Source organism: Haemorhous mexicanus, chromosome 7, assembly GCF_027477595.1.
Source record: "Haemorhous mexicanus isolate bHaeMex1 chromosome 7, bHaeMex1.pri, whole genome shotgun sequence".
Classification (NCBI taxonomy): Eukaryota; Metazoa; Chordata; class Aves; order Passeriformes; family Fringillidae; genus Haemorhous; species Haemorhous mexicanus.
Window position 1 is genome coordinate 39,137,637 of NC_082347.1, and position 25,654 is coordinate 39,163,290.

General features: G+C 44.5%; 1 long non-coding RNA gene across 1 annotated transcript; it reads left to right on the forward strand.

Annotated features, from left to right (window-relative positions):
- Positions 1 to 3,680: 3,680 nt before the first annotated feature.
- Positions 3,681 to 11,529, forward strand: LOC132329592 (uncharacterized). The gene is made up of 3 exons (XR_009487108.1): positions 3,681 to 3,891; positions 9,480 to 9,535; positions 11,417 to 11,529. It is a non-coding gene; the product is annotated as an uncharacterized LOC132329592 (long non-coding RNA).
- The last annotated feature ends 14,125 nt before the right edge of the window (positions 11,530 to 25,654 follow it).

Sequence of the window (25,654 nt, forward strand, 5' to 3'; positions counted from 1 at the left end):
CTAAAAATCTGAGCTGTTTTCCAGGGAATTTACTGTTGACTGTTTTCATGTTCTCTTTCCTCCTTGCCTGAAGAGTCACCCATCTCCAGTTTTCTACCCAAATGAAAACACAGGAAAGATCTGTTGGATGAACTGGGAGATCCCACTAGGGTGGAAGCATCTTTGTTGTGAAGGGCACTGCAAGGCTTGAAAGTAAAAAGCAGAACTGTGGAGTTTACACCATACACAAAACTTGCAACTTTTTTTTTTTTTTAGCGTGGTATGCAGACAGAAAGAGAAAAGCAGCTGCCTAAATAAAGAACTGGCTTAGACAGAAAACATTTTACGAACAAGTTGTTGTCTTGCAGCAAGAGGTCAAATCTGGGTCGAGGAAGAACACACAGAGGGACTCAAAAATCAGAGATCATAGAACCATAGAATATCCTGAGTTGGAAGGGACACACAAGGATCATCAAGTCCTGGTTCTGCACAGGGGAGTGCTTGGGAGGGGAGAAGGAGAAATCAAGATATCAGGGCTTGCAAATGCCAAATAGGAATACCCAGAGAGGTCAAAAGAGGACACAGAGGAGGAAAGTGCTCACAGCTTGAGGGGCTCCTTCCCTCCTGTTTACCTGCAAGGCGGAGAGTGCTGGGCAATGAAACACTGCTGCTGCTGCTTCCCAAACCCAGGAGCACATCCCCAGCAGCACAGGAGCTTTGGGTTGGGTTTGTGTTGGCTTTGTCTCTCTTGATAACAACATTCCACAGGAGATGATCCCGGCTGATTGCACACGCTCCCCTTCCCGGGATGAGTCCTCTCTTGTGCGACCCTTCCTGTGTCACAGCCGGATTCCCCTCACCACAGACACCAGTTGCACAATCCAGACCCTATTTTCCAGCCCATGGAAAAGCAGCCCGTGTCCAGCTGGCTTCATCCTGTCCCAAATGTGACCTGTGGAGCTCACAGATGACGTAGTTCCCACTTCCCCCCTGACTCACAGACCTCTTTCCCCATCTGCCATGAGCAGACCAAGCCGCCGACTCTGTCTGGAGCAAGGCATGTGCCAGAGCCATCTCCACCAGAGAGGACACACTTGGGATGGGTCAGGAGAAACCTCCCAAAGCTTCCCTGCAGCTCAAACTTTGTCTGGAAAAATTCCATGGAGGCAGAACCCAGGAAATGAGGGAGAGACCAAGGGACCGCTGCTCTCAGCGCGTGCTCGGAGTGTGACCTGTTGTGTTTGCTTTGTCCTCACCCACCAAAGCCTGAAAATATATTTTAAAAATTCATATCTTCCCTTAAGTTCTGAATGCCAGAATTGCATCCTCATAGCCCCATTGATAATATTTCTACACAGCATTCCAAGCAGTAAATAAAAGTGTATTTGAATTTGCTGAAAGATTTGGGCTGTTGGAAATGACACTTGTCTGTGTCTGATGCTCAGCTATTCTTCAGTGTGTTCTTCTGAGCAATAGAATAGGTACAGACTAGTTTTTTGTCCTAATTAAATTGGGAGGCATTTTATGCCAATTAACATTTACCTATCAGACCAGGCACAAACATTCCTCCAGATAACTGTAGTTGCATTTTGTGTGGGTTTTGTTTGGAAGAGGGTGGTTATGAAGACAAATCTTGGCCAAATATTTTGAAAGAAGACAACAAATACTGTATAAATAAGACACATGTAATCTCTCACTGCATTCCTGCAGGATCTGAGTTCTGTTGTGGTTCAAACTAAAGCAAATAGAATTTTGCAGAGGAAGCTGAAGTGTTTCTTCCTCTCCTACTATAATTAGAGGCAGAAGCAATTTTAAAAGCAGCTTTTCTTTTTACTAATTCATTAAGCATGGATTTTCCCTGAAAACATTTCTCTATGTCAAGTGGCCCTAATAAACAGGATATTATACAGCTATGAGTCCAGTTCCTGCTCACAGGGAAGAAGTAAGTTCAACAGTTTCATCATGATCAGCTTTAAGTGGTCTGGATGTCCTTCTGTGCCTCCTTTTGTCATCCTGTGGCCTTAGATAAGGCAGTGTCTGAAACTCAGCCGTGCTGTGTGAAAAATGAAGATAACTCTCTCCTCCTTCACAGGGAAGAGATGAGCTCTAACCAAGCAGAGTGAGTAGATATCAGCCTGAAAAGCAGCAAAGAAACAGCAGTGGCTTTTTTCCGAGGAACTAAAGAGAACATCCTTTGCAGATGCTTTTTCCTCCACAAGTCACATTTTTAAAGGTCTTCTCACTACTATTGAAAATCAACTTGGTTCGACTTGCAGGGTTTTGTTCAGCTTTATATGAAGAAATATTTAGTAGCCATCAATCTTTCCCAGCTACCTTTGATGTGGGAGCTGCAGCCATCCAGGGGATTGCTGCTTGCATTCTGATATAGCAGAGAAATGCTCAGTTTTACTGGGAATCTGGGATTTCATCATTAGACAAGACAATATTAGAAAATTAGATGTATTTATGTCTAAGGCTTTTGTCCTTTGGTCCATCCTCATTGGTGTCCCCTGACAAAACACTGACTCTTTGGGTTAAGCAATGGGATGGGTGTGATGGCCTTGGCAGGGTTGGAATGAGATGAGCTTTAGGTCCCTCCCAACACAAACCATTCTGATTCTATGATACCAGGCTCAGCTAAATTCAGATTCGAGTCAGTTTTTCTTAGGACTGGCTCTCAGATGGGCTTTGGTAGCATGTTTGCAGAAATCTAGATAAGGATGTCTTTAAAAAGGGAAGCAGAAGAATGAGAACAAATTGGGAACAATTGTTTGAGGACTCTGCTCAATCCTGGGTAGCTGTAGCTGCAAGAGATTTGTTATTGTACAACAGTGTGTTACAAAATCACCCTTCCTGTTACAAAACTCTCCTACCCAAAATTATGACAAACTTACTGTAGATAACCCTGAGCAGATGTGCAAACTCAGTAGGATATTTTAATTTAAAAAAAATAAATCAGTATGGACTGTGAATTAAAAATGTTATCAGCAAAGAAATCATATCACAGTCTGTGATACTGCAGTGAACCATTAGATTATGTCAGCCCAGTAAAATTATTCCAGCTGGGAAGTGATTAATAGAGCTCAGAGATTTACAGATCAGCTACATCAGTGCTGGCTGGTCAGAGGGTGAGCTCTGACACCAGCTGCCATCCTACTGGGCAGGATGTAACTGATTCCCCCAGCAGTCAAACACAATAAAGACTTGACCTTGGGAACCTCTCTCCTCTTGGCAGAGCTGCAGTCATTCCTCTTCCTGACTGCTCTGGAGAGATTTTATCTGTGACCACACGTTTCACATTAAGCACTGGAAGTTATTGGATTAGAGCAGTGCAGTAGGAAAGGTCACACACAGAGTGGACTCTGAGCAGCTCAGGCTTTGCTGAGTGTCCTCATCAGGAGGGATAATCAGATAATCACCCTGAGTGCTGCTCTGCCACTGATTTCTGCCCCAGCACTTCCCAGGTATCTGTGCAGCTCAGTGCAGTGTTCCAGGGCTCTTGAGAAAGCATTTCAATAAGCCCTTTCTCTGAAGTTCACCAAAGATTTCCATGCAGTTTTCCTTTGGGTGAAATTTTCTGTGGCTGCAGAGGTTTTCTTGGAAAGCCAAAGGGGAAAGTAAATTTAATTTGACTGTTTCTTAGTTACCTGACCTTTCATATTCTGTGGCATTGGGATTTTCCAATAGTCTAGCATCTTAATTAGCTCTTCTCTCATACTTCTCTTTTTTCCTTTCTCAATCCTCCTACAGTCCCTTCAGTTGCTTCCAGAATTGAGATCCACAAAAAAAAAACCCAACCCAAATGAAATGGGGTGAGTTTTCAGATGGGATAACTCATGGTGTCATTGCTGACTTCATTCCAGTCTAGTACTGAAGGCAAATGAAAAATACTGAAAATTCAGCTGAAAAACTGTAAGTATCATGGTTTTTCCATGTGCTTCCTTTCAAATTCTTTGATAGGCAGGGATGGCCTGTACACTTGTTTTCCACAATTATTATTTTTGTAGATGCAGATTTGTAAGGACTGGGCTTTTTACTTGTATCTTTGTCTGCATAATCACTTCTCATACACTCCAATTGTTGTAGCTGGGACTTATATCCTACAGAGGGTAAAATTCATTAATTTTTTACTGAACTGTGCCTTTTATCCTGCTGGTTTTCAGAAGCTCTTTGCTCCTTCCTGAGACAGTTTTGTCCTATGAAGCAGATTTTTTTTTGTTTTTTAACCATCTTGGAAATTAAACTCCAGTTCCAGCTCTAGACAGTTTTATTTCATATGCTAAACTGTCACAATCAAAGGCAGAATCTCTGCTGAACAGGTTTGGGAACATCTGGCTTGTTTCTTTTGACTTTTGAGCTAATTTTCTCAGAGCAGTTTGGGTTGGTGAGTATGAACTCAGCTGCCTGGCCACAGGAGTTTGGGAGAGGTTGGGGTTTGGTTTTGTTTTTCTCCCCCTTTGTAACTGTTTTCCCCACAGCCTTAAATCATGCTGAAATGGAAAGAGCACAAAAATGTACCCAGGGAGCAGCCCACATGTGCTGGCACTGGGAGACACCACCACAGGAATTTCTTGCTGTGTGCTACAAGAGCAATCTGTGCAGAAATCAGGGACTGTGGGGGATTGGGAATTGGGAACAGCAATGGAAAAGCTGCTCCCATGGGGAGACTCCACTGAGGCACTGCACAGAGCCCAGGGAGAGGTCTAACTCTGGGAACCCCCTGGTGCTGCAGGATTGAGTGCTCCAGGGGGCTGCCCTGTGCTGGGTGGAGCACCCAGGGTGGTCCAGCATCTCCCACCTTCCTTCTGCTTCCACGGGGGCCAGGGGATCCTGGGAAAACCAGGTCTGACCATTCTGGCTGCCTTTGGCTCAGTCACCCCAGCCCAGATGTGCAGGGTGGTCCCAGGGATCTCACTCTCTCTGGGTCACACCTGCCCATGGAAATGAGGGCAGGAGCTCCTGGGCAGAGGATTTGAAAAGCCTGTGCCACTGAGGCAGCACCCTCAGAGCTACAGACAGACAGTGGAGTACAAAAGGAGGTAGAAAACAAATTTTTAATTAAACTGGGGGAGAGTGCTGGGGTCTCCAGTTTTGCCTGCTGTAAAGTTGGGTAATGTTGCTTCTTTCTGTTTTTTTTTTTTTCTTTTTCTGAGGATTTCTCCCATAAAATTCAAAGGGAGTGAATTGAAAATATGTCAGTTTGGCTTTCTTCCTCCTCTAAAAGGAGCAGAAGTGCTGAAGGATCTGAGATTCTCTGTCACCCACAGAGTCCCACCCTGGCCCAGGATCAAACCCACACCCAGCCTCTCCTCCTCCCTTCAGGTAGTGTCTAACACAAATTCCCACACTGAGGAAGGGAAAAAAGGAAAAATAACAACAATGAATCACAGCAGACCAACCAATCTTTCCATCCAGCTTGGAGAAACCTGATGGAAGAGGCTGATGTTATTTCTGCTGTCAGACAGGAGTGCAGGAGGGAAGGTGAGGGCAGGTTGGAGGGAATGCACAGATGGGAAGGAAATCCTGAAGGAGGAAAGGATTTGTTCCCTGCGTGCAATCCAAATAATGTGAGGGTCAGTCAGGGCAGGGGTTTCCCAATTTCAGCAAGGTTTTCCAGAAATAAGTCCATGTCTTGGGCACAGGCACATGCCAGAAACACTCTAGGAGCAGACATTTTCCTTCACTTCTTGATTTATATATCCCAAATTGTGTCCTGGGAACCAGAAAAGGCTTCCTGCCATGGAAATAAAAAATACTACATTCCAGTGAAGAAAGAACTTGGTTGAAAAGCCAGTTTTCTTTGTAAATGACAGATGGTGCTTGGTTGTAGAGGGTGAGGGGAGTCATCCATTAAGGCAACTCCTCTTGCTGAATTCCATGTTTTAATTATGCAAATGCACTCAGACACCACGGCAGAGATGTGATCCACAGCAGCAATGATTGTATCTTCACAGTTCCCTTAATGCTCCCCTTGCTCCTGAGCACATGGAAAAGCCTGAGCCAGGAGCAGGCTCAGGCTGAGGGAGGGGACACTCTCCTGGTGGCATCCAGCACACCAGGGTCTCATCTTGCCCTCAGCTTGTCCCTCAATGTGCTCTCCTGGTGATGGATGGCCCTGGAGCACACACTCACACACAAGTTTGGAACCCCAGCCAGTCCCTGGCACTGCTGTGTGATGCCATCCTCACCTTCTGGGGAGATTTCAGTGGTTTTTATGAATTCAGAGCATTCTGGGGACTCCTCAGGAGCTGCTGAGGCGAGCTCAGATGGCTGTGCCACATCTCCAGGAGCAATGTTCCCACCTGGGAGCAGGGGTCCCAGCTCCTCCATCCCCAGCAGCCTCCCCCAGGCTCCACGGCACAGCTCACCATTCCCAGCTGGGATCTGCTTCCCTGGCTCTGCTCACCCCCAGAGCCTGCTGCTGCTGCTCCAGAGGCAGGGAAAGCTTCCAGGGGGCTTTGGCCATCAGGAATTTTGCTTTCCCGTGGTCCTTTCCCCATTCCAAGCCCCACAGGCACTCTGTGCTCTGTGTCTGGACAGCCAAGCTGAGAAAAACAAACAGGAGACCTGTGGGCTTTGAGACCACTTCAGTGTCCACCCCAGTGATGGTCACTGAGGCTTCTGCCATGACATAATCTCCAAAGCCAGTGTCCAAGTTAGAGGACTCTCAAAGTTTGGGTGTAGGCTTCTGAGAGGACTCGAGCCAATAAAAGAAATCACTGCTCACTGCATGAAAATACAAAAACCAACCCAGCCCACGAGCAAGCCCTTGAAATCCCAGGTGAAATACTTGCTCAAGATCTCATTGCCTGCTCCTTTCATCATTTCAGCCCCTCCACATTGCTGACTTCATAAAACCACCACCATTGCTGCCACAGGGGATCTGCTTAGCAAACAGAGCCATGCTCTGTCACTCTTTGCCCCCTGCCACTGCCCCAAATTTTCCAAAAAATCCGAGGAGGGCAGAGAAAGTGGGCACTGCTCCACCAGAACTGCAGGATGAGAGTAAAGGAAAATCAGCACAGGGGCTCACGTGCTGCAGCTGAGTTCTGTGGCTTACCCAGCTCAGCTACTCAGGTATCACAGAGAAATCAGGAGATTAAAGACCAAGAAGGAAATGATAATTTTCTCTAAAAATCATCTGGGGATAGCCAGAAGAATTATCTGAGTGGAAGGGTAGGATAAGATCAAATGGGTATGTGTGTATATATATATATAAAAATCTATATATGTAATATATAATATATATATGTGTGTGTGTGCTCTGAATACACTTAAGTGTGGAATTAGAAGGTCTCTAATCAGTACACTGAGTTTTAGAAACCCTCCATCAAATATAATGCTGGGAGAAGGAACCTAAACTGTTTAAAGATGGATCTTGGCAGCTTTCTGGGTGGGATTTGGTAAGAGAACAGAAGGAATCTTAAATTAGAAATTAAAGGTTTTGAAAGATGGTTTTTCCCACAGGGAGATGAAAGGATATTTGCTGAGTAGTTGTCAATGAATTTTTATTTAATCATTTTCAGGCTATTAAATAATTTTGTTCTGAGCTCTGGTTGCTTGAAGGACCACGAGAACCTTTTGATGGGAGGAGGTTTTGTTGTGTGTCACCGTGATATTTTCTGAAAAATCCCTTCACCAGGATTTTTTCTCCTGAGAAGCTGAAAAGCCTCAGAAAAGAAATGTAAACAATATTATCTGATGGCTTCTCCCTGTGTTTTGCTGCTTTGGAATGGGGCAGGTGCATCTTTGATTGGTTCCATGTGAATTGGTTTTTACTCAATGACCAATCCCAGTCCAGCTGTGTTGGGGAGTCAGACTCAGAGTTTTTATTATTCATTCTTGTTAAGCCTCCTGATGTCTCCTTTCTCTTTCTTTAGTATAGTTTTAGTATAGCATTTTCATATAATATGATATGATTGAATATAATATAATATAATATAATATAATATAATATAATATAATATAATATAATATAATATAATATAATATAATATAATATAATATAATATAATATAATATAATATAATATAATATAATATAATATAATATAATATAATATAATATGATATAATATAATATAATGTGATATGATGTGATATAATGTGATATAATGTGATGTGATATAATGTGATATAATGTGATATAATGTGATATGATATGATATGATATGATATGATATGATATAATATAATATAATATAATATAATATAATATAATATAATATAATATAATATAATATAATATAATATAATATAATATAATATAATATAATATAATATAATATAATATAATTAATATCAGCCTTCTGAGAACTTGGAGTCAATTCTCATCTCTCACCTCATCCTGGGGACTCCCAACACCACAAATCAGCAGGGGCTGCTCCCACTCTGAGCTGGGGTATTTGGAGGGGTGTGATGCCACCCCCACGTGGGTTCAGAAACATTTCCAGGATGGTCAAAGGTCTGAAAGCCCAGGAAGGAGCATCCCTGGAGCTCCAGGAGTGAGGGAGGGATTCCCACCCTGAACACCAAAGGAGCACCTCACTCCTCACTTCCCACCTGTTCTGAAACCTGTCTGCAATTTTAGTGGCTTTAAGGTTTTTTTCCTGCTGATCATTCAGATTTATTTCACAGGGCCTTAAAATGCTCATAGAAAGTGCCATTTCCAGCTCCTCCACATTTCACTGTGAGAGAAATTCCTTCCAGCAGACTGACCAATGAAAGACAGGCTTTGTTTAATTAGACCAGTTTTATGATGCATTTTATTTAAAAGAGCCCTTCGTTTTTATTTGGCATCCACCCTTTACTGTTACACTGATCTTGCAAGAAATAAGCAGAGTTTGCAGGACCTCAGCATTTTAATTGTCTGTTTTTCTATAGTCAGGACTATGCCAAGAGGTTGAAAATCCAGGGGCAAAAGATACAAAGAAAATGAATTAATATTGCATTGTAAAAAATGAAATAAAATAAAATAAAATAAAATAACAATAAAATAAAGAAAATAACATTAAAATAAACTAACATTAATATAAAATAAAATAAAATAAAATAAAATAAAATAAAATAAAATAAAATAAAATAAAATAAAATAAAATAAAATAAAATAAAATACCAGCATATATTTTAGCTATTATTTTCTCTTTTTCCATTGGAGCTATTAGTCTCTGCAAAGCTGAGCCATCACACTAATAAGTTTCTGGGAGAGGACTTGGCAAATGTGACATGAAAAATGCTGCAGGATCATTTGCCTACCAAAAGGGGAAAAAAAAACTTTTAAAAAAGGGTGCTTAAAATAATTTGCTTTCTTAAAAAGCCACAGGAAAGTCAGACCTGCCCTCAATGAGGCTTGACTGAAATCTATTTATGGAATTTCCATAAGACTTTGTTCAGGTTGCTGAAATTTCATGGCAGGGAGTTGCTGCTCCTTTCAGATTCCAGCCTTCTGAACAACCCCAAGTTATTAAACCTTCTGAAAGAACCTTTCACTTATTTTTACAGCTTGCAGTCTTCGAGCTTGACAAAGATGAAACCATAATGAAGATTACAAACTGCAGGTATAAGACTCACTGTCATCATTAAACTCTTGTATTTTTATAAGATAAAATAGAATTGGGACAGTTATTCTTTTCTAGGACCTTAAATTGCCTACACATTTGGGGTTTTTTTTAATATAAAAGTCAATTAAGTTGTACCTTGAATAAAAAAGCATTTGGCTGTGGGGGCAGAACATGGTCAGTGGTAGGAGATCAACATTTGAGAGTACAAGGAGAGTGTTAATTATCCTGCCATTGAAAAAAACTTGTTTTCAAAAGCCAGAATGGAAAGATCTGACCTTGAGGAGCATCAAAGGAATCAGGAAAATATGAAAATAATTAAAATTTTGATGTGCATAATTGGGAATTTTGCATTCATCTGCTTTAATTGTGTTTAATCCATTTACACTGAACTGCTCCTTCGTGTGTTCCTCCTGCCAGCTTCAATCTCTTAATGCAACTCCTACAACTAATTTACTGCTTTTATTTCAGGGCCATATGAAACCAGTGATGTGAGCCCTTAGGATTTATAGGTGTCTTCCTAGAAGTCTTCAGAGATGTGCATTTTTTTGGTAAAATATTAAATATTGTCACTTCCACTTCCAATAAAATGATTTGTGCTTCCAGGGTATATTTCAATTTTCACAACAGAGGCTTATTTTGGCTCCTGAGTTTTGAATACAACATGCCAGAAACCCTGTGTTTTCATAATACTAATTAAAAAAAACCCCATACATTTTAAACATTTTTCAGCAACCGAGTGTGAAATGTTGAAGGAATCTGTTAACATATTGATTGCTTTGAGCAGTGCTTTAAATTAGCTTTCTGTTCCTCTCCATATGGTTTTCCATTAAATTTAAATAAATTAAAGTTCAATTATCTGGAAGAGAGGCACAGAGTCTTCCCCAGGTTGATGGATGAATTACCACTCAACGCTCCCTGTCAGGAATTCATCAGGACTCTGCCTTTGGGTATTGTGGACTTTGCACCTTCTCTTTCAGGCTAGATTTCAGCACAAGTGCCAAGCACTCTTTCAGAAATAGCCCTGCAACTGGAAATTCTTTCTCTCTGAGCTATTATGTGAGAAAAAAAAGAAAATCAAACCCCAAACCCAGAAGTTCATCAGCTGGAGAGGCTCTGTCTTGGCAGCCACGAGAGGTTCCAGCCTGCAGAGATGCAGCAGACATAAACAGGAGGATATGGCACAGATGGTGTCTTTCATTCTGAAAAAAAATAAAAAATAAAGTGAAATGTAGCTTGTATCTGCCTGTTGCATGCTCAGCATGCAGAGGAGGCTGAAGAAGGGAGAACAGCATCTTAAGTATCCACACAACTGGGCCAAAACCAATTTATTCCTGTCCAGTGGAGGTTTGGGGTAGAGCAGAGAATCCCAGACTGGTTTGGGTTGGAAGGGACCTTAGAGTTCACCCAGTGCCACCCCTGCCACGGCAGGGACACCTCCCAGTGTCCCAGGCTGCTCCCAGCCCCAGTGTCCAACCCTGGCACTGCCAGGGATCCAGGGGCAGCCCCAGCAGCTCTGGGCACCCTGTGCCACCTCATCTCACTGTAAAAAATTTCCTCCTTCTGTCTAACCTAAATCAATCCTCTTTTAGGTTAAAAAGTGGAAGTACAGTCACTTAAAAGTAAAATAAAAGTGTGTGGGGAGAAGGTGATCTGTGGGCACTTCAGGACATCTGGAGGATGCAGAGCTGGGACATTCTCTTCAAAAACTTGGTCTCCTCCTTGCCCCATGTCCTTGCCCATCCCTCCAGCTCCAGCCCACAGCAGAACCACCCTGGCACCAGCCTGAGGGAAGTGTGAGGAGCTGCTTGAGCTCGTGGAGGAGGACAGAAACACCATTCAAGATCTGCTGCTCTCATTCTCATTTTCTCTCTTACACAGGAGAGCATAAAACATCCATCTTAGAGCTTCTGTCAGCAGCAGAGATGATCCCAGAAGGCAAAACCTCCTCATTACAGGCTCTGCCTCAGAAGTCTCATTTACCTCAGATAAAATTGCAGCTGTGAAGGGCATTGTCAGAACCAAGAATAACTCAATGGAAACGTGATCTGTGAGAAACCCTGCCCTGAGGAGCTGGGAACAAACCCTGTTTGCAGCAGACTGGGCACCCAGGGTGGTGGTGAGCCCTGAGAATGCTGGAGTGGCAACTGGGACATGCTGGGATGGAGCTGGAGCATAGTGGGATGGAGCTGGGACATGGTGGGATGAGCTGGGACATGCTGGGATGGAGCTGGGACATGCTGGGATGGAGCTGGGACATGCTGGGATGAGCTGGGACATGCTGGGATGAGTTGGGACATGCTGGGATGAGCTGGGACATGCTGGGATGAGCTGGGACATGCTGGGATGGAGCTGGGACATGCTGGGATGAGCTGGGACATGCTGGGATGGAGCTGGGTCATGCTGGGATGGAGCTGGGTCATGCTGGGAAGGAGCTGGGACATGCTGGGATGGAGCTGGGACATGCTGGGATGGAGCTGGGACATGCTGGGATGGAGCTGGGACATGCTGGGATGGAGCTGGGACATGCTGGGATGGAGCTGGGTCATGCTGGGAAGGAGCTGGGACATGCTGGGATGGAGCTGGGACATGCTGGGATGGAGCTGGGACATGCTGGGATGGAGCTGGGACATGCTGGGATGAGCTGGGACATGCTGGGATGGAGCTGGGACATGCTGGGATGAGCTGGGACATGCTGGGATGGAGCTGGGTCATGCTGGGATGAGCTGGGACATGCTGGGATGGAGCTGGGACATGCTGGGATGCAGCTGGGACATGCTGGGATGGAGCTGGACCACGCTGCCTGCTGTGTGTTGCAAGAAGGGGTGAGCTAGAAAGGCTTGGCTGTCTTTTGAAGTGATCAGAAAGCCACAAAAAAGAGCAGCAAAACAGGCCTGGCAGTAATTTTCATTTAGTGGGTATTTCTATGGTGTAGCTCCGTAGTTATATAAAGTAAAAAGGAGAAAATGGAATTTTTACACCCTCTCCTGTGTCTGTGGCATGTTTACAGGGATATTGTAGACACAGACACAACTCTACTGCTCACATCTGACTACCACTTCAATTTTTACAAATCACAGTGCATCCAGCCCTTGTATGAGCACAGTGACCTTTCTGAGGGCACACAGAGGTGCAGTCACCCCACACTGGTGAAATGTCCATTTCCCTCTTCCCTCTGCCTAAATTGGGACCCTCAAAAACTTCCCTCACCTCCACCTCCTCTTGCCTCACCTGCAGTGGCCCCAGACTGGTTGTTCCTCTCACTGAGCGTGCCATTCATCCCCAGCAGCCACTCACCAGTTTTACAGTGTGAAAATACATTAAATGACTGAATTGTTTGTTCTCAAACAACTTGCTGTGCAATCCCTGGTTTGACAGGAGCCCTCGGTGCCTTGCCATTTGCTCTGCACACGTGGCAGCTCCCAGGGAGCCCTCAGCAGACAGGGGGCAGGGAACAAAACACCCTTTTTAGTGAGCCTTGGCATATTCCCCCCCACAAAAAAAACCCATGGAGGCTCTTGTCTATTGTGTCAGGGCTCTGGAGTTGAGTATGAAGGAAATTATTCATAGTAATGGCCCTATCCAGTTGATGCTGTCCTTTTTTTTAAAATTCCCACAGTAAGCATTTGTTTGAAGAGATAAGACAATCAGAAAGTTTTTAACTGGCTTTTATAGGACGATTAAATTTCCCAATAGCACCATAAAAATTAATAAAATCAACTGCTGCTATTCTAGCAAAAAACAAACAGACCTGGTATTAAGGGGATTTTTATTCAAGGTTCTGTTGCTGCTGCTGTTGCTGTACCAACAGGTACATGTGGGTTTTGTTCCCTGGGATTTATCTCACTGGCAGGAACAGGGGGAAAATGATAAATGACACTCAGCTTGGCCAAAACAGAGCATTGCTATGTCTGTGGCACAACTGCTTCTGTGCAAGGTGTCCCTGCTCGTGGCAGGGGTTGGAATGAGGTGAGTTTTAAGGTCCCTTCCAACCAAAACCAGTCTGTGATTCTGCCCATCACAGCTACTTGGATAAAAGTTGTGAAGGTGATTTATCCAGCTGGGATCCATGAGGTCTTAATGTCACAGAATCTTTCTTCAGCTGGGTTCATTCTTGTTCCCAAATATTTCTATTTTCTGCTTCTCCCGTGCCACACAGCTCTATTTAAATTGGGTGGATGGCTGTGTAGAGATGGATGCTGCTCCTCTTGTGTGCTCCTGAAAATGAGATTTTCCATTCCTGTAATGTAGTGCTTAAAACCTAACTCAGTGTACAAAAACAGCTCGGAGGTAGGAGCTGTCTAAATCATGCATTGAAAATTCCCCATTACATTAGTGGGGGAAAAAAATCTTTTCACATTACCTCTCTCAAGCTGCTTTAATCACTTTAAATCACTTTAAATGACCGTTATCAGTCATTTCATTTCCCTTCTTCCACTGAAACCTTACTGCTTTCCACTTCTGAGATGTTTTCAACCTGTACTTGGAACAGAACTTACTCCCTCCAGTGTAATTTTCATTTTAACCTTCCCTCAATGGCCTAGAAATAATAGATTGCTAAGATTGCTTTAATAGATTGGAAATTTAAACCTTGTAGAGATAACCACCTGGATGATGTTACAACTGGATGGGAAGGCAAAGAATAACAAACCCTAAAAGTTACTGAACTAAGACTTATGTTGTAAGGCTGCTGAAATTCTGGGCATTGTTATGGCTCTGTAATTAAATAACATTCCCTGGTGTTAGGGTTCCACTGCTATTCAAAATTCTCTGCTCTGGAATTGCTTTCTTTAGTGGTAACTTGGAGAGAAGTGATTACTGATGGAGGAAAACAAATATTTTTAATATTCCCTCACTGTCTTCTCAACTGTCTTCTCTTCCCTGTGGTCCTCTTAAAGCACTTGGGTGCTCTCTCTGTGAATTTCTGGACACTGGAGGAGCTTTCAGCTGAAATCTTCAGGTTAATAATGTGCCTTCATCATTTGGGGTGGAGAACACAAACCGTGGCAACCTGGTTAAAAATTCCTCCCAGCTTAGGGATCAACCAGAAAGTCTTTGTGAATGGTGGGAGCAGTGGGGTTTTCTTGCCTTTGTGGTGTCCAGAATTCTGGGGCTTATGGAATGTTTTCTAGAGAATCACTGATTTTAATTCGTGACATCTCAGGTGACCAGGTGCCCACCCCTGCTGCCTGTGGTAGGACCTTAGGAAGATCCTAATGATTGATTGATTGGAATGATTGATTTTCATAGAATCCTAGAATGGTTTGGGCTGGAAGGGACCTTAAATCCCACCCAGTGCCACCCCTGCCATGGGCAGGGACACCTTCCAGTGTCCCAGGCTGCTCCAAGCCCATCCAACCTGGCCTTGGACATGGTTTGAGGCATCCACAGCCTCTCTGAGCACCCCAATGGACTTCCAATGGGTTCTCTGTGGTGCAAAATACCTTCTAAAAATACTTGGTAATTTCAGGGCTCGTGCTGAAACCCCGTGGTGTTCAAACATTCCCTCAGTGTGTGATTTTCACTGCTGCAAGCAACAGCTACAAAGGGCCAGCAACAGCCTCCAGTACTCAGCACATAAACACAGAGTATTTCTCTCCAAACCATTTATTTTTAGCCTGCTTTTCTCAGACTCTGGTGGGGAGATGCTGCACTGTGATCCCTGTGCTTTCCTTATTTATCAGGCCTGGAACCACAGAAAATATCACTCCATTCAGTTTGTGTCCTCCTCCCATGGAAATGCTGTAGCATAAATACACTGAAGTTTCTCTCCATTTCCATGTGATAACTATGACAAACTCTTTCCAAGATTTCTCATCTCCATCAGCAGTTTTCAAATGTCACTTTCCAACTCAGGGAAACAGCACTGGTCTAAAGAGAATTAAAGAGAGAAGAACACTTTCTTTTAAATACATTTGCTTCAGGCTTTCCTAGAATCCAGAACTTTGAGGTCAGTAGCCACTGTTTCTTCCAAACTTCCTCCCTGACACAAGATTAACAAACAACCTTGCACTAATTAATCTCAAAGGAACTACCTGGGAAGCACAAACCAGTCCTGCACAGCTTTTAAAGCAATCACACTCATACCAGAACTTTTGTTTATCAGAGTGTGTTCCCATTTTCCCAGAGTTCTTCTCCATAGACCTCAAGTTCAAAAAAAATGTTCTCACTGCCATATTTGTTAATTTTGCACACAAAAAGAAACCTGAGTGAGGTTTTTTTGGTTTTTTTTCCCTGAGCCTGGAAGAGACAGCAACCAGTGTAGGATGACTGAGAGCTGGGGCTTCCCAATCCCATTGGGATCCCATGCCATGGGTGCTTCCCAGGATTGCTGAGCAGCTGCAGGGCTCACCCACACAGGTGGGGAGACAGCAGCTCCCCAGAAAATATTTGGGATGACTCAAATCAGCTTCCAAAACAATCCTGTGCATGGTGGGCTGACCTCAGAAAGAAACTCTGAGTGAGTGCTTTGGGGATGCACCACGTGCCATGAACTCACCACAGATGGGACAGCAGGATGGGGATTTTGCAGGGAGCTCTCTGCACTCTGGACATTCTGAAGTTAATTAAAATGTCACTGAGGTATTAATAGTGTGAATCACTCTGGTTTTTTGGAGGGAGCATCACTTTGGTGGGCTCAAATCCTCCCCTGTGCTGCTGGATCCTGTTTGGGATGGGAGCTCACCAGACCCGTGGGCTGCTGTGGTGCATCCAGGCGTGGGCCCAACAACCAGCCCTCGTGCCAGCTCATCTTCCAGGCTGAGGAAGAGCTGCCAGTGCTCCTGGTGGTGGAGGAATGCTCCTGAGTTGTAAATCCCACAATCCCAGCAATCAGTGCAGACAGATATGATGACATCTGCTTGACAAATCCAACACGCCGGGCATCTCCTGCTTGACAACTCCACAGATTCCTTTGCAGCCTGTGATAATGGAAGGCTGTCAGTCAAAACTCTCCTACATCTTTCTCTCACATCAAATGCTTGACTTTATCATAAATAATAGGGAGTTAATTACTGCTCTGATGTGATCGACTCCAGAGATGCCCCAGAAATGTCACAGCTATTAAACTGATTGCCCTGGCTTGCCTCTACTCCTTATAACATTTATTTTAACCTGGTCCTTAGCACACAAAAACCTACCAGCAGTGTAAATAGACTCTCCAGTAAGTAAATTCTAGTTTGAGTCAGAAAAAATGATGTCTTGGAGCAGGATCCACCCACGCTCTGAGTTGATCTTGAAATATCATTCTCATCAAGTTCTGGCACATGATGCAAATCCCAGTACTAGAGCTGCAGGACATCAGGCAGCAAGGCTACACAAACATTGGCAAGACTTCTCCTTGTCCTTCCACTGTGTTTGCCTCAGACATAAAACTCCATGTCTCTCAGCCTGCAGTGGAATATTGGAAGCATGGAGAAGGCAGCAGAGCCTCCCATGGCGCCGTCCAGTCAGAGGGGAGAGGTGGGAGGGTTTCCTCTCTCATCTCCACTCTCCTGCTTCATCCCCACTCTCCTCCTTCCCTCCTCTCCCTTTCTCATTCCATTCTTCCCCAGGGAATGCTACCCTGCTGCAGAGGCTGTTTTAAGGAGTGACAGGGGTCCAGCATCAGTGGAATGTGCATCGCCCAGTGGCAGCACAACGACCCCCCTGGGGATGAGCTGTGCTCCCTCTAAACCAGCATGAACCCAGACAGTGCAGGCAGAGAATGAAACTCAGGCTGGAGCTGGAGCTGTGGACTTGTGGGCTAGTTGGGAAACCTGACATCAATTCCCACCTTGGATCTGCTGGCCCCTTTTGAGAAGTGCTGCTCTGTTGTTCAGCTTGGACTAACTCCAGCAATGCCCAGAGGAATCCTGCAGTGTGGTGATCACAACATTCCATCACCATGATGCCGTTTGGGGGGTTGGAATTGGATGATCTTTAGGGTCTCTTCCAACCCAAGCCTGTCTATGACTCTGATTTTTCAAGAAGCAAGATTTTCCTTTTGAGACAACAGCCCAGTTTGCATTTGAGAGGGCTGGCAGTAACAGAGCTATTGATCTTCCTTCCCTAAACACATTGTTCTTGTGATTGAAATGAAATATGTAACTGCATTTAAAAGATTTCTCTACTCCTACAGTGTGTCAGAGCTTGCCCTGGCACATCAGTGGATATTAACTCATCATATTCTCATTTATATGTAAACTCCAAGATGCTGATGGAGTCAAGTACTGTTGTGTGTGTGTATTTGAGGACCTAATTTTTTTCTGTGTATTATTTTATAGTTATCAGGCTGGCTCTGCTGGCTTGACTCTACTGCCTTTAAAAGAAAGCAGTGGAAGAAGAATGGATTTTGCAGTTGTTTGATGGGTGGAATGAAAATGTCCTGCCCAAACCAAAACTGCATGTGGGCTATTTGTAAACATTTGCCTTGTTTACTTCCAGTAACAATGCAGCCTGTTTTTCATACAGGAAATTCTTTCAGAGCAAAAACCAACACACATTTTTGTTGAAATGTTGGGTTTGAAATCACCCGAGCTTTGTTTCCAAACAAGCTAATCTGTAGGTAATTTGATTTAAAATTAGCAAGCAATAAACCTGGTTTTTTTGATCAGAGCTATTTTTGCGTGGGTGATCCTGCCACACAGACAAGTGATTTGTCCTCAGGTCTGTTCTTGCCCATCCTACTCAGGGGTGAGCCAAAGCAGCTGAAGATTTGTGAAATGCAACTTTTCCCCATCAATTGGTGGCTTAAGAAGCCTGGGAAGTTTGTTTCTCCATCCAGGGACAGAGAAACACACAGGGGAGTGCTGGGGGGACCCCACACACTTGGATTTGCCTGTGGGTTCACACTAAATATGAGGCACATCCCTGACCAAGACACTTTGTACCCAAAAAAACCAGCAAAGAGAGGAGGAAAACTTTTGGCTGAGATGTAAATCAGAGATTCATCTTTTCCCCCTCAGATTTTTTTCCCAAATTTTGTGCTGCAGAGCTACAGATTTTCTAATACCTTCCTTTCTGTCAGTGTTTTTGGGATGGAATCAGTGCCAGGTACACGGGGTGGGAACTGAGCCACAAAGGTGAAAGCTGCTTGCAGATCAAATCCCCAAAAGCTCTCAGTGTTTTGGTTTAAATCTCTACAGAACTCTTTGTGGGTGCATTTTATGACCTGGAGAAGAACATGAGTGCAGACTCAACAGCTCTTGCACCTAATTTGTCAGAGGGGCAGGTGCAGCTTCACCACCAGTGCCTCAAGTGCTCCCTGTCACAGCTTCAGGGGCCAGGCCAGGAGCTGCTGGTGATTTCTGTCACTGCAGCTGCCTCAAGCCATAAGATTTGGATGGGTCCCAGCACCTGTGTGGGTGAGGAGTCAGGGACTGAGGAGATTCTTTCCCTGCCTACATGCATTTAAAGATGGAAGGCTAATTTTGTGATAGCTGCCACATTCCGGTGGTGGATTTTTATATAATCTCATTTTTCCACTGAAAAGGAAAGCCTTCCTTTTCAGATAAATCCACTTCAGTTAAGTAAAGCTGGGAACCTTTCTCTTCTGCCTGATTTTAATACCTCTAATTTATCACTTTCAGATTTGTATCTAAGCCCCACTGTAGCTTCTCTACAGTCCAGACAAAATTTAAATGTTGAAAACGTCTGTCTTTCAAAAAAACAGATTTTATCTTAGAAGATTGGGGTTTGGATGTTTAAAAAATGAGATAGATCACGATTCTGTGTTATTCTGAAGACAGCCTGTCTGGCTTGTGGAGACTCCCACCTCTTTCTGGGTTGCTTGCTTTGGGACAGCCAGGAGGATGTGAGCAGCTGCCACGCAAAATGAGTGTGAAAAACATGCAGCATCCTTTTGTCTTCCCGGTGAGTCATTCCAGCCTCCTTGTCTCTCCCTTCCTACATCCCAGAAAAGCAGGGGAGGGCTGGGTTCCACAGTGCTGGCAGTGACAGGGGCAGGAGGGCAAGGCCAGCATGGCCAGGGCTCTGTGTGTGTGTGTCAGGTTAGGGAATGGGACCTGCTGAAATCCAGCACAGGGAAGAGGGAAAAGATCCTGAGGGCTCAGAGCAAGGGCTGGGATTCCCCATCCAGAAGTGGTTAGCAAAGAAAATGTAATTGCAAGTTGGCAGCCTCTTGGTTTTGCTGCTGTTTATAGCAGCCTCAGTTCTGGATGTTTGTTTGAAGACTCTGTCCCTGTGGCAGGGAATGATTAATCCATCCCAATTGCTGTGGAGAAGGAGCTGCTGTCAAACCAGAAATGCTGTGCAATCCACAATGGCTCTCTAGGCTTGCTGGACAAACATCTCCAGCACCAGCCAAGCCAGCTATCCCATCCTGTTCATGGTTATCCCACCCATGTTCATCCTTTCTCACAAATCACAGAATCACAGAGCAGTTTGGGTTGGAAGGGAGATGAAATCCCACCTAGTTCCAACCTTCCTTTACACCAGGTCCCCCAGAGCCCCAGGGCCTTTCTGCCTTGATGGGTTTTTGGGGTCTCCAGGTGCATAAATGCTCTAGCCCAGCCTGCAGAGCCTTGTGTGCTCCTTCCCCAGCCCCTCCCGTGGCTGGCTGCAGGATCCCTCCTGCCAGAGCACTCGTGGGACCCCTGGGTGATCCTGGACAGGACTGTGCTCTCTGCTATTCCTCAAGATTTTGAGCGTGTGGCTCTAAAACTCTCTGCAAAGCTTTAATTACAGGGAGAAAAAAAAATGTGTTTTTTTTTTTTTTTAAATAGATTGTCCCAGAGGAAAATGGAGCTGGGAAGTAATTTTCCTTGTCTGGTGGTCTAGACCTGCTTGTCACACACAGATGTGCAGCAGCTCCAGCACCAGCACCCACAGATTAACTTCCATAAGCACTTCAGGCTTCATCTGCTGCTTTTTTTGCACAGGAAACTCGAGCCCAGGTTGATTTTTGAAGCTGGCTGTTGCTGAAATAATTCACCACCTTGGTCTCAGCAGTGCCAGTGGCTGCCAAAAGCAGTGGGTGCAGGTGGGTCCTGGTGGTGCCATGGAGGTGACACTGGCACAGGGCAAGGCTGGGAGCACCTGGGTGGGAGCAGTCCTGCCTCCACCTGGGGTGAGGCAGTGCCAGTGATTTCACAGCCTCTGGAGGGATTTAAAAGGGGTGAGGATGTGGGGACACGGGGTGGCAGTGGCCTTGGCAGTGCTGGGTGAATTGACACAGTGATGCCAGAGGTCTTTCCCAACTGAAATAATTCTATGATTGTGCAGATTTGTCAGAGCTCTCACCACACTGAATGATGTTGTGAATGTCTGTGGGAAGCAGCTCTCTTGCTCATGCACCCTTCAGTGGGTTTTATGCCAAAAAGTGCTTTCTGCTGCTCCTGAACAATTCTTTGCATACCACATCACATCTCCTGCACCCCTCCTTGCTCATGCTAGCCCTCACCTTAATTCTCCTCACTCAGCACCAAGCCCAGGTGTTGCATCACACAAAACTTTTGCTTTATTTCTCTCTTTTTCAAGCTCTCTGAAGCCCCCAGCTCATTCCAAAGGCATTATTTTCAGCTATGGCCATTATAACCCTTGTAAGTGCTCACAGAAGTGCTACATCCTGGTGTTTAGCATCCTGCCTTTTCATCTGCCTCCCAACACCAGATTCCCTCAGCTGAATCATTCCCCAGCTGCTTCTTCAGGATGGCTCCACCACCTGAAGCTTTTTTCTAAAGGCTGATTACTCTTCTGGTTTATTTTGTTGACATCTGATAGAATTTCCTCCCTTGCTAATGAGATTCTTTGACTCAGTCCACTTGTGCTGCAGTAATCCCAGGTTAAAAAAAAAAAAAAAAAAATTAGCCAATAAGAATTAAACAACTTGGTGAGCCTGCAAGTGAATAACACAATTCTGAAGCAAATCCACCTCCTGAGCCCTGTCCCTTGGCTTTGTGTGCACAGGGATGAGCTGACACAGGATGTGCATCTCTCCACTCAAGTGTGTGACTGCTCCTCCAGCCAGCCTCAAACAAAAACCCCACTTTTCCCTCCCACAGCTCAAATCTGTTGGGGCTGGTTTGGCACTGATCCTCATTTGTTCTCTCAGCTTTCTGGAGACAGGAGGGCTGGGAGCTCTGCTCACCCCAAGTAGGGCTCCCCATTTCTGAGCCACCCCTGAACTTTCCCAGGTGGGACTTCCAAATTTTCCCCTCTCTGTTCATCAGCTCCCCTTCTGCAGAGTAACCTTTCAGGTTACTCACAGAGAGAAACAAAGCTGAGAAATGACAAGTTCCTTGAGGGAATTTGTCAAATAGGAAACAACTTCCTCTTTTCTGGGCTCTCTGACATCACTGGGAGCTGGGATCTTGCATCCCTAACTGGCCATAACTTTTTCTTCTTCTAGAAAATGGGGTATTTAATGTAATGCTCATTTTTTTTCCCCTGAAAATCTTCTTAGGGACACAGAAATGGATGTTAATGTATGCAAGTCCATTACTGAGTATGGTAATGAAGCAGCCCTGGCCAATGGTGAAGCTTAAATTAAGCACGCTTCAGAAAACAAACACAACCCCTCCAGAATTCCTATTCAACATTTGTAATGGAATAAAACTCCTAATAAAATGTTTTCCCCAAGAAGTAATAAATTCTGGAAACATGACTGTATTTACTTAGACCTTTTGTAATGAAAACGTTTTTCTCAGGCAGGAAAACTGCTCTTTATGGGAAAATTCAGTAAATACAATTATGCAACTGTTTTCCTGAGGCTTTTACAAACCTGTGCTGCTGCAGAAGCTCAGCAGACCAGTCCAGCAGTGTGTGTGGAACTCAGAGAAAATATTTCTCAAGCATTGAAAACACATATGTACTTCTCTCTTTCTGTATCTCATTTATATAATTAAAAACTCCTCCAAACCCTCAGCAGAGATCTGAAAAAACCTGATTCATTTTTCACCAGGAGCGAGTTCAGGCCATGAATCTTCTGAAATGAAACGTGACAAATCTCCACTTGCAACTTCTTGAGAAATGCTTTTTCTTAAATGCATTAAAAGTAAAAATGCCATATTTATTTTTTGGGGGGAAGGGAAATAGATGGATTTAAATTTATGATTTCATCTAGGAAAAATGTATCAAGTAGGATTGATTTTTTTAAGTAGATGCAGACCACCTAAATGCTGCTGCTGCCTCTGGAATTAACAGGGAGCTCACACACACTCCAGAGCTGATGTGAGACATTTTACATTTGAAGTTAAACATTCACCACTAAATTTTAAATGTCTTTTTACCCATTTTTACACCCCCTGGGGTGTCTCAGGAGGCTCAGAAGGCACAAAGCACACCAAGCCACCTCACAAGGATGAGGCAGCTCTGCTGGGTCTCGGAGCAGCACTGAGCTTTGCTCAGGGAAACACCAAAATTTCCCCAGTTTTGGGATGACAGGAGCCCTCCCAGTGCTCCCAGTGCTGGGCTCACTGCTGGGCCCTGCCCAGGGGTGCTGAGCAGCCCCCACAGAGCTGACAGCTCTGCCCCAAGCCAGGCTTAGGGCTGCTCTGAGCAAACTACAGCTTTGATCCCAAACTACAGAGGAAATCCTGATTCTTGAGCTGATCCCAGATGATCAGATATTGCTTCAAATGCAGCAGAAAGCTCCTCTCCAGGAGGCCCTGCCCTTCCTCCTCCAGCACAGAAAGGGGTCAGAGGAATCAAAGCTCAACATTCACAATTGCACAGAAATAAAAGGAGCAGCCCCCCTGGCTGTCCTGGCAGCTCCAAAGGCTTGGCAGGACCTGGCCCTGTATCCCTGAGCTCCAGATCCCAAAAGAAGGGGAACAAAGCTCAGGCAATCTGGGAAAGCATCAGCCCTGGCTAGCAGGACTCACTGGGGGGGTTTGGAGGGGCTCTGAGGCTGTGACAGCCAAGGAGAGACACTGCAGCCCCCCCTGCACCTCTAGATGGGGTGAAAAACCCCTCTCCCATCCCTCTGGGAGCTCTAATCCCCCTACACTCTTTACTGGGGTGATAAAACCCCTCTCCCATCCCTCTGGGAGCTCTAATCCCCCTACACTCCTTACTGGGTGATAAAAACCCCTCTCCCATCCCTCTGGGAGCTCTAATCCCCCTACACTCCTTACTGGGTGATAAAACCCCTCTCCCATCCCTCTGGGAGCTCTAATTCACCTACACTCCTTACTGGGGTGATAAAACCCCTCTCCCATCCCTCTGGGAGCTCTAATCCCCCTACACTCCTTACTGGGGTGATAAAAACCCCTCTCCCATCCCTCTGGGAGCTCTAATTCACCTACACTCCTTACTGGGGTGATAAAACCCCTCTCCCATCCCTCTGGGAGCTCTGGCTGCAGCTGCTGTCACCTGTCCCATGGTTTCAATCCATTCAACCCCCCAAAAACCATTTTAACTTAGGATAAACAACGTGGCAAAGGACATCTCTGTGGGATGTGCTGTTTGTGTTTCCTCTGGTAAGTCTGTGCTTCACCACATCATAAAACAAAAAATGAGGGGAAAGAGTTATTTGGGTTTTGTGGCTTTTGGATAGGTAAGTTTTAAAATATTACACAAACATGAAATCATTTTGTTTGGGTTTTCTAGTGCAAAACTGAAGCCAAACAAAGATAAATCAAGAGCAAATACTTTCTGGGGCAAAGATGGGCTGGAATGGTGATACACTGTGCAATTCCTGTTTAAACTACACCTCACAAGCTGTATCCATGGTTTATACCTCTGCTTGCAACTCTGAGAAATAATTATTTTCCTAACAATACTCAAAAAGGAAGATTCAACTCCTTGAGGCAATTTGGAATAAGTTTGGCAAAAAGTATCTGCATTACTTAAGGGTGATGCATTTACCTTAAAAACAAAATACCTTTATTTCTCTCTCAAATTACTAATTATCCAGGTGGTAACAATGCCAGATTAGAAAATTACCTGTAAATAAGCTGGAAGATCCATCAGTTAAAGTAGAGTAATGTAAAAATTTTATAAAGTATACTCTAGATCATCTGCATTCACAAAGACAAGAGCCTCATTTCTTTCCTCCTAACTCTGTAATTTCTCATATTTCATTAAGCTTTAATCAGGAGACTTGAATCTTATTCTACCTCAAATTAGTTTTAAGCAGAATATGAAGTACAAGTGCTGCTAATTTATAATCTTTTATACACCCTTAATCCTGCTGCAGAATGGACTGAAGGAATTATTGCTTTTCCTTCTCACCTGGCCTAAAAAGGGCAAATGGCCAAGGAGAGCCTCAGGCTGCAGTCACTCAGGTGCAAAGCAACCAGGGCAACTCTCAGCATCAAACTGCAGATTTTTTCTGTCTCTAACACGTGATCACCCAGAGAACCCCCAAAGCCCTCGATGATTTTGAAAGATTATCACAAATCAGGTTTAAAATTTTAATATTTTTAATTAATACTCTGAGGAAGGGAGGGAATTTAATGGACACAAGGGACAAAACAGGCATAATTTGGAAATGTATGAACCAGCCAAGCAGGAAAGCTAAAAAATTGTTCCAGATGAGAAGAAATGAATGAAGGAAAAAAAAACTTTCTCCATCAGCCATGGGGAAGCTGTGAGGAGGTTTACAGGGAAAAACAGGCTGAGAGAAAGGGAACCAGAGAGGCCTGGTCTGTCTCAGGTCCCTGTGAACAGGGACTGTCCCCTCTCCTGAAGGGTTTCCTTTGCTGCTGAATTAGCAGAGGAGAAATTCAAGGTGCTGTGGGTCGAGGTTCAGGGGGGTCCCCCTTTGAATCCCCCCTGGTTTGGGCAGGCAGCACCCCCAGCATCACCCCCTCCAGCTCCCTGGGTGCTGCAGAGATGGAATCCAAGGTCAGGCTGGGCTGAGAGGGGGAAATTCCTCAGCAGAAGAAAGAAGCAACCTCTGAGGTTCAGAATCTGCACTTGAATCAGTTCATTAATCCCACCCTGCAAATCAGAGCAGGGGGAGGAGGGGAAGATGTGAGGAATTCAGAGTCCAGGACAAAAATAGCATTATTAAACACTTCATCTCTTTTTTGGATATTTTCCCAATGACTTTTAAATCTCCCTAGGCTTATAGAGAAAGGGAAAAAAAAAAAAAGTTTGCATCCTTTATGTGCAGGTTTTAGAAGACAACCTTGAGCAGTGGTGCTGGAGGGAAGGACTGCAGCTCTCCCACCC